Below are 9470 nucleotides of genomic sequence, written 5' to 3'. Positions count from 1 at the left end.
CCCGCATCTTGGCGGTAGAGTGTGGCTGGTTCCTCCGGGTGGGAGAGCCTTGGGAGCGTGGAGGGTGGCGATGCTCAGAGACAAATGGCAGCCACGCCCGGGAGGCGCGCACGGCCAGGTCCCAGCACGTGTGCCATTCCTGCCCTCTGTCCCAGGGACCTTCACACAGTCTCGCGTGGCTGTTAATTATAGCGAGTTATACGATTACCTCCAGAGAATGCAATGTTGCATGATTTAGCCTAGGGCTGAAAAGATGTGTCCACCAGCCAAGTAGATGGAAGGCCAGGGAAGCAAAAGTCTTCTCTGAGTTAATAGAAGTGGAAACCCTAATGTGAGTTTATTTTCATTTGCTCCCCCAGGAAGGAGCCCTCTGGTGTCCTGGAGACCCCCAAGGTGCCCGGCAAAGAGGCCAAAAGCAAACACCCAATGAGAAGGACTCGGCTTGCTTTACACGGGAGAGGGTCCACGGTGCCCAAGAGGGTCACACAGAGCCTCCGAGAGGCTGCGGGGCGGGGGCTGCTGTAGGAGTTTGCCGTCAGAAGACCCCCACCTACACCACCACTCTTGGTGGGCATGTGAAACACATTTCACACGGGAAGTTCTGCATCCTTCTTAAGCCTCATTTGTATCCCATGATGGACAGTTGAAACTGACTCGTGACCATCTCATGGACGGAGGGACCCTGCACATCAGCTGGTACCTCATGGGCCACCCAGGACCACGGCCTCGGATGCTCAGGGCATGACCCGCTCCCCTCTTCTGGCCTTGTTTGTTGAAACCTGCAGGATCCTATGCGCTAATTCCCAAGGAATGAAACAGCCCGAGGGACCCCGGAATGCCGGACTCTCATTCCAGCGGATTAATGGCTCTCCCAATCCGATTGCACAGGTTTCAGAAGCTGCTTCCCTCCCACTTGACTCCCCTCCTGGTCTTTGGTTCCTCCTGCCTCCCAGGCAGGAGTCCTGGGTTGGAATAAGGGAAACTGCTGAATGCAGACTTGCGGGCCATGTAGAACACAAGCAAAGAGCGTGAGTGGCTCCTGACACTGCACTTTGGTCCAAAGATCTGCCAGTCTTTTTAAAATGAAATTGACAAACAATAACTAGTTTGGCTTTGCCTTTTGAACTGGAGGCCCCCGGTAACTGGGCAAAACCCTGCCAAAGAACTGGGGTGACCCCAGAAGGAGCCAGCAGAAGGGGAGGCCGGGCATGCCAGGCGTCAGAGTTGATGTGAGAGATCAGGAGCTGGTCTCAAGATGCCTAGACCGAGTTCCCACAGGCCCTGAGCGGTGAGGCAGTCAGTGAAAGTGCAAGCCGTGTCCTGGTTTCCTCCTTGCTCTCTACTCCTGTGGCATAAAGTGTACCGAAGCCATCTCTTTGGGGATTAAAGGAAAGTGTTGGTTTTCTGAGAAGTTACGACACGTCCGAGCTCTTGCCCGCACGTTACTTGGCACGCGCTGCCCCTTTCTGATGACACCTGGAAACTAAGCCCCTTTTCTCTCCCTGCTGCTCTGTCATCTCCATCCTCTGCATTTCTATTTCAATTTAGAATCAGCTGGTCGGTTTGCATGTGCACGGCCCGCACGTGCGCACAGGACACCCTCTGGGATTTTGTTGGGTGGCACTGAATCTATAGATCAGTTTGGGACCAATGGACACCTTTCTGATGTTGAGTCTTCCCTCACTTAGTCACATCTGTGCCTCCACCTACTCAGGGCTCCTTAAATTTCCCCTCAGTGACACTTTGTGGTCTTCAGTGTCGAGGTCTTGCTCATCTTTTGTTCCATTTATTTGTTGGCATTTGACATCTTCTGATGCTCTTATAAGTGGTAACTTTTTTTTTCAGTACGCAGGCCTCTCACTGTTGCGGCCTCTCCCGTCGCGGAGCACAGGCTCCGGACGCGCAGGCTCAGTGGCCACGGCTCACGGGCCCAGCCGCTCCGCGGCATGTGGGATCTTCCCGGACCGGGACATGAACCCGCATCCCCCGTATCGGCAGGTGGACTCTCAACCACTGCGCCACCAGGGAAGCCCCTAAATGGTAACTTTTTTTTTCCCCAGGGGAAAGCACGAACGCAGTCTTCCACTACCACAAACTATGCAGTCGAGTTTCCCACATTTGGGGAAATCGCAGAAGTCATCACATCCGGAGTGCAATGGATGAACCTCACCCTGGGAAAGCCACCTTTGTGATCATGGTATCTCCCCTTCCAGTTAAGTATATAAATGGTAACTTTCGAAGATTTTTATTGTTGCTGCTATATATATAAAAGAAATTTGGATGTTAATCTTGTATCCAGCAATCTCGCCACATTTAAGTGTTAATTCTAATCGATGATTGGTAAACTCTTTTGGTAAACTCTACATTATGTTGTGTCTGAATAATGAGAACTTACTTTCTCCTTTCCCAAGGCTTATGCCTTTAATTTCTTTCTCCTGCTGTTTCACGCTGGCTGTGTTAAATGGATGGGGTGAGAAAGGATGTCACAGCTTTAGCTATTTCTTCCCCCTTCCCCCCCCCATTAAATAGCTTATGAAGGATTCTGGGAAGATTGAAGTAGTAACATAGTTTTTGGATATTCCAAGAGCCCCGCTTAAAAACAGGTAGTACACCAGATAGAAAAAGAAAAATTCCAAGAGTATATGGTGGAGTTTCCCAGAGGCCACGTGACATGCTACAGCCCAACAGATTGAATGCACAAGCAGATGTAAGAATCCAACTGTCTTCTTTTTTATTTTTTTAGTTAAAGTAGTGGGTTTTGTTTATTTGGGTTTTTTTTTTTTTTTTTTTTTTCTTTCCTGGCTGCACCACGTGGCTTGTGGGATCTTAGTTCCCCGATCAGGGATCGAACCTGTGTCCCCTGCAGTGGAAGCTCAGAGTCCTAATCACTGGACGGCCAGGGAAGTCCCAAGAATTCAACTGTCTTCTATTAATCCAGACATTAAGACATTTGCAAGAACATGAAACAGTGACACTTTTGTTACTAAATGTTGTGTTTTCAGAGATATAGTTACTTTTTATTAAAAAATGTTTTTTATGTTAACATGTAATAGGATTATTATTGCCATTTTAAGTGAATGAAGAAATATATCTTTAAAATAAAAAACATTCCATGGACAACATCTATAACAAAACAAGGAGCTAAGGTGTTCCCACACAGCCTGGAGCCTCAGTGTGTGGGGTTGAGCGTCTGTAGGCCCAGACCGTGCGGTGCGGGGTCTGTGCGGAGAGAGCAGAGGGCAGTTACATGCTGAGTGTAGGGCCCCCGAACGCCCACAGGTGCGCCCTGCACAGCGCGGCAGCGGGCCAGGTTGACATCAGCAGGTGAAGCTGGCAGAGGCGTGGCTGCTGGGATAGTGGGGTGAGTGCGGGGCAACCTGGTCGTATCTGAAGGGGCTGGAATGGTCCAGGCCCTGTGAGCTCTCAAAATGGCCAACCTGGGCCTCCTTCCAGGACAGAGCCCTACATGGGGGGAAAACCACAGGGCTGGGATCAGAGTTAAGCAGGACAGGGAGTATGGGGACAAATGAGGGAGACGGTGGGGATGAAAGGGGAGCTGCTGCCATGTGTGTTAAAATCACATGAGACCAACAGAAGGAGTGTGTCTATGAAACAGGAAAAGCCTTTGAACCAGGTCTCCTGCTAAAAGCTCATGAACGTTACATTCACATAAAAAGCGACAGAAAGGGCTTCCCTGGTGGCGCAGTGGTTAAGAGTCCGCCTGCCCATGCAGGGGACACGGTTCGAGCCCTGGCACGGGAAGATCCCACATGCCGCGGAGCAGCTAAGCCCGTGGGCCACAACTACTGAGCCTGCGCTCTAGAGCCCGCGAGCCACAACTACTGAAGCCCACGCGCCTAGAGCCCGTGCTCCGCAACAAGAGAAGCCACCGCCATGAGAAGCCCGCGCACCACAACGAAGAGCAGCCCCCACTCGCCTCAACTAGAAAAAGCCCGTGGGCAACAATGAAGACCCAACGCAGCCAAAAATAAATAAACAAATTTATATATAAAAAAAAAAGGAACAGAAAACTATCAAGGTCAAATCCCATACAAAGTTACTACAGGAAAAATGAGAATACGCAGCAGAATGACATTCCTACAGAGAATGAGAAGACTTAGAAGGAGGCATCGAAAAAAGATAAAAACGGAAACATGCTGTTTCAAAATAAGCTAAAAATATTTAGGACAATGATACAAAATATGAGAAAAACACCATTATAAGTCAATTTTTAAAACTCAGAAATGACAGACTCCAGAAAAGAATTAAAAAGAAAAGAAAAGGGGGCTTCCCTGGTGGCGCAGTGGCTAAGAATCCACCTGCCAATGCAGGGGACACGGGTTCGATCCCTGGTCCGGGAAAATCCCACATGCCGCGGAGCAACTAAGCCCGTGCGCCACAACTACTGAGCCTGCGCTCTAGAGCCCGTGAGCCACAACTACTGAAGCCCGCGTGACTAGAGCCCGTGCTCCACAACAAGAGAAGCCACCACAATGAGAAGCCCGTGCACTGCAACGAAGAGTAGCCCCCGCTCGCCGCAACTAGAGAAAGCCCGCGCGCAGCAACGAAGACCCAACTCAGCCATAAATAAATAAACAAATAAATAAACCAAAAAAAAGAAATTAAACAGAAAAAGAAAAGAAAAGGGATGTCCCTGGCGGCCCAGTGGTTCAGATTCCGCGCTTCCACTGCAGGGGGCAGTGGTTTGATCCCTGGTCGGGAATTAAGATCCTCCGTGCCAAAAAAAAAAAGAGGAAAAAATCATTTCCTAAGTGAAGACTAAATTAGAAGAAACACAGGAGTCAATAAACACCATAAATAATGCTTTAAGAGAAGTAGAAGGTGAGAAGGAGAAATGTTTTAAAATTCAAAAGGAAACAAAGAATGTGGGACAGATTAGTTCAGGGATATTCTAATTCCATCATCCCAGGTGTCCTTGAGACTCCTAATCCCCTAGTGAGTTCACGGAGGGAATGGGGTTGGCCAAGCCAGAGGCTGGCTTTTTAAACTATATATCTATATGTTCTTTCGGATTCTTTTCCCTTGTAGGTTATTACAAAATATTGAGTAGAGTTCCCTGTGCTATACAGTAGGTTCTTGCTGGTTATCTATTCTATGTGTAGTAGTGTGTTGGCTTTTTAAAACAACAGCCTTTATTGTTTGGAGCAGTTATAGGTTCACAGCAAAATCAAGCAGCAGGTCCAGAGTCCCTGCTCACCCTGCCCTGCATGGACTTCCTGTACCACGGTCCTGCACCTGGTTCAGTCACCCAGGTTTATTCTCTCTCTAGGTTGGGGGTGACTTCTTTTTTTTTTTTAAATAAATTTATTTATTTTTATTTTTGGCTGTGTTGGTTCCTCGTTGCTGTGCGCGGGCTTTCTCTAGTTGCCACGAGCGGGGGCTACTCTTTGTTGCGGTGCGTGAGTTTCTCAGTGTGGTGGCTTCTCTTGTTGCGGAGCACGAGCTCTAGGCACGCGGGCTTCAGTAGTTACAGCGCGTGGGCTCAGTAGTTGTGGCTCGCGGGCTCTAGAGCGCAGGCTCAGTAGTTGTGGCCCACGGGCTTCGCCGCTCCGCGGCATGTGGGATCTTCCTGGACCAGGACTTGAACCCGTGTCCCCTGCATCGGCAGGCGGATTCTTAACCACTGCGCCACCAGGGAATTCCTAGGTTGGGGGTAACATCTGAGGCCACTGCTGCATGGTAAGAGGGGGTTTGTTCTGGTATCATTGTCCTGAGTAGATGGAGGTGGAAGTGGATGTGGGGTGGCCATGGGGAACCAGGGAAAGGGACGGTCACTGAGCCAGGGCACAGCTCAACGGGAGCCGGAGGGGCTGGAGTGGGTGTCACCGTGCTCCCGGCCTGTCCCAGGTACAGAAAGCTCCTCGGCCGAGAGGCCCCTGTGGCCCGGGGCTCGGGGCCTGGACGAGGGCAGCAGATCCCTGGTCCTGGCTGCATGGCTGCAGCCCCAGTGGCTTCTCTTTGTGCTGTTCCTGGATATTCCCAGATTTGCGGAATCAACCCAGGGGTATTCTGCAAAGCCAACACGGGGGGAAGGGGAAGGGGGAAGACTAATTTGGGCAGTGCATGTGGAGTGAACTGTAGCTTGGGCCTGGGGCGGGGGGAGCAGGGAGAGGGCACAACCATGGGTACGGAGCTCACGGGTGGAGCCACTGCCCGGTGTGGGGCACAGGAATCAGCGCCTCGGCCTCAACCGCCTCCCCAAGCTCCGCCCTCCCAGGTGTGCAGGGGCCACGAGCTCTCCCAGCCCAAGATTGTTTAGAGGCCACTGCAGAAAGACCGGGACCTGGGTGAGACACTGTCCACTTTCTCCAGTTCTGGCCTGAAGGGCCGAGCGGCTCCGGGTGAGCGACTCAGAACTCTGCTCAGTTATGCGGCCCCGCAGGTCACTGCAGCTTTTACTGTGGTCACTGATTCAGAAAACCAGTGCTCCTCAGACCCCTGGCTTTGGCCTCGTTTGACAATCACATGAAATAAGGACTGTCCCATGGATGAAATCACTCACATTCCCGGCTCCCTGTGGCCGGCGGCCCCTGAGTGGGAGAAACAGGTAACTCAGTGTTCCCTTTGGTGCACGGTGGGGACATTTTGATCTTTGCATCCCTTACCTAGGGGTTTGTTTTGGTTTTCTGAGTGGAACTCCATGATCTTGGGCAGCTGGAGGAAGGTATCCTGGTTACCTGGTTACCGGGAGACCAGTGGTGGAGGAGGGCCCGGCCTCGGCAAGATTCTCTTACAGATTGCCTTCCTTCTTTTTCGAGTAAAGACCTCATCTCGCTGCATGGAAGTGAGTCTTAAATGACGTCCTGTGTCGGTGCTTCAGCTATGGGGTTCGGGGGAAACTCTGGGGGGTGGGTGGGCATCAGTGAAACACAGCACGAGGATCTGTGCTATTCCAGGCATGCGTGGGGAAGGGGCAGAAAGGGCCACGGTCACAGGAGTGAGGGGAACTCTCTAAGTAATGGGACTCTCAAAGAAAGCTTTAATCCCTAAAGCCACCCGAGATTCTAGACGATTCCCACCCCAGAGAGCTCGGAACCTTCACAGCTGCTAAGCAAAGCCCGGGCTACGCACTAAGTAGTGAATGACTGATACCCAGAATCTCGAGAGCGAGGCGACGGGAGCAGTGAGGACGGAGGGTACCCCAAAGGGACGGAGGACAGCCATTGTGGAGGCTGCCTGGGGAGAGGCCAAAGGAAGGCCTTCCAGGGCTTCCCTGGTGGCGCAGTGGTTGAGAGTCCGCCTGCCGATGCAGGGGACGTGGGTTCGTGCCCCGGTCTGGGAGCACCTGGAGCAGCTGGGCCCGTGAGCCATGGCCGCTGAGCCTGCGCGTCCGGAGCCTGTGCTCCGCAACGGGGAGAGGCCACAACAGTGAGAGGCTTGCGTACCGCCAAAAAATAAAAGGAAGGCCTTCCAAAGGAAGGTCTCCATTGTAGCCCAAAGACATTTCAGAGACAGCCGGACACTTCCACTCAGGGCGTTTCTCCCAAGAGCAGCAGATGGGGTCTTCTGGGTGGGAGCCACACCAGGTGGGCAGGGGTGCTTTGCAGTCCACACTCTGAGAAGTGAGCTGCATTGAAATGTGACGTGCATGGGATCCTAAGTGGGACCAGACAAAGGATATTAGTGATGTCGACTTAAACAAATATTCACAACCTAAAAGTTGAGAGTTATGTTTTATTCGGCGGGAGTTTTTAGGACTTCAAGCCCAGGAGGCAGCATCGCAAGTAACCCTGAGAGAACTGCTCCCAGGAGGCGAGGGCGGGTACAGCCAGATTATATCGAAGTTTTGCAAGGAAAGGCAGGTAGTCTGAACGTCCAAAGATTATCGTTAATTAAAGGAAAACCAGATATCTCGAGTTAAAGGAATTTAGTGCTTTTCCATGTATGGGAAGATGCAAGAGTCTGGGCTCACTGAACTCATTCCTTTGATATGCACCTCAGCTCTCTGGGGCCAGTATCCGCTGTTTTCACCTCCTGAGTTTCCCCAGGGCTCACCATGGGGAGTGGCTGCAGTCTGATGGCTGCTAGGTGGCAGGTATTCTTCTCCTTCCAGAGTTCCCTCAACGGCTCACCACCGGCAGTGGCTGCAAGCGCTGACGACTGTGACATCCTTTGTTTACTGATATGGCAGAAAATACTCCACTTCTCAGAGGGGACACCAGCCAAGTCCAGATAACGTCTGCAGTTTAGCTAACAGGCATGTTCCCGTGTTGGTTTCTCCATTTTGACCGACTTACCATGCCCTGGAAGATGAACACACAAAAACTCAGAACTATCTTTGCAACTTTTTTGCAAATCTAAAAGTATTCCAAAGGAAAAGTATCTTATTTAAAAAAAAAAAAAGGAGCCAAAGGTGAAAGCAATAGTAAGGCACGGGAGGGGAGAGGGCAGGTGCGGGGGCAGGTGCAGGGGCAGAGGGCAGAGGGTGAGGCCGGAGAGCCCATTATAAACCCGGTGGAGAGAGCCGCGTGGGTCTGACTGCAGGAAGCACAGAGGTGGGTCGGCTCTAGTTCTTCCCGACACTTTGATGACGGAGATGATGTCATCATCACCATCAGAGATGACAGTGTTGAAGGTTGAGATTTTAAGAACAAACAGTTGGCCTCCACGTGAGCCCTTGGTAGTGCTTTCCTCACCTGGCAGGCAGGAGGGAGGATTCTTCCTGTGCCCAACAGTTGAGCAAACAGTAATTTTCAGGTTTCCATAGACATCTGAAGACACTGGGTGACTGTGCCGCCAGGGATTGCAAACAACCCTTTTCCCAGACATCACCCCCCGCCCACATCCCCGTCATCTTTCCGGATTAGGAAAGCCTGGCCGACTCCTCTGGGGCCCCAGGGCTCCGGCTGTGCCTGCCCCGGTGTCCTATCTGAAGGCTGGCAAGCCTGGTCCTCCCTCGGTTCATCCTACAAAACAATCACAAAGCCTGCACCGAAACCGCTCTTAAAAACGCAGCTTCTGGGACTTCCTGGCAGTCCAATGGTTAGGACTCTGAGCTGCCAATGCCAATGCCGGGGGTCCAGGTTCGATCCCTGTTCGGGGAACTAACATCCTGCAAACCAAGCGGCGCGGCCAAAAAAACCCTCGAAAAACCAAAAACCAACGCAGCGCCTAACACGTTATTCATCAGGGAGGTAAGTTAGTTCGAAGAGCTACTTTTCCCAGCCTCCCGTCCCGGCCCCTCTTGGCTCCCTGCCTGGGGACCAGCCAACCTCCAGTGTGACAGGCGCAGGGGGCACAGTCCGTGCCACGGAGAGCTGTGGCTGCTCCTACTTGCAGTGCCGGGGGTTTTCCTGCGGGCTCAGCCCTAGCAGCGGTGAGTCCCAGGCCCTCCTCCCGGACGCCATGCGGGGATGATGCAAGGTCAGTGTCACATGGCCTGCGGCCGTCTGTGGGGAAAGGCTGACCTCTGGTGGCCAGTTCCCATATTGCTGCCTCCGTGCTTCTCC

General features: G+C 52.0%; 1 non-coding gene across 1 annotated transcript; it reads right to left on the bottom strand.

Moving 5' to 3' along the window:
- Positions 1–2057: 2057 nt before the first annotated feature.
- LOC136141608 (U1 spliceosomal RNA) lies at positions 2058–2221 on the bottom strand. The gene has a single exon (XR_010657778.1). It is a non-coding gene; the product is annotated as a U1 spliceosomal RNA (small nuclear RNA).
- Between the last annotated feature and the right edge of the window lie 7249 nt (positions 2222–9470).

Source organism: Phocoena phocoena, chromosome 20, assembly GCF_963924675.1.
Source record: "Phocoena phocoena chromosome 20, mPhoPho1.1, whole genome shotgun sequence".
Lineage (NCBI taxonomy): Eukaryota > Metazoa > Chordata > Mammalia > Artiodactyla > Phocoenidae > Phocoena > Phocoena phocoena.
This window is presented reverse-complemented; position numbering and strand designations above follow the sequence as displayed.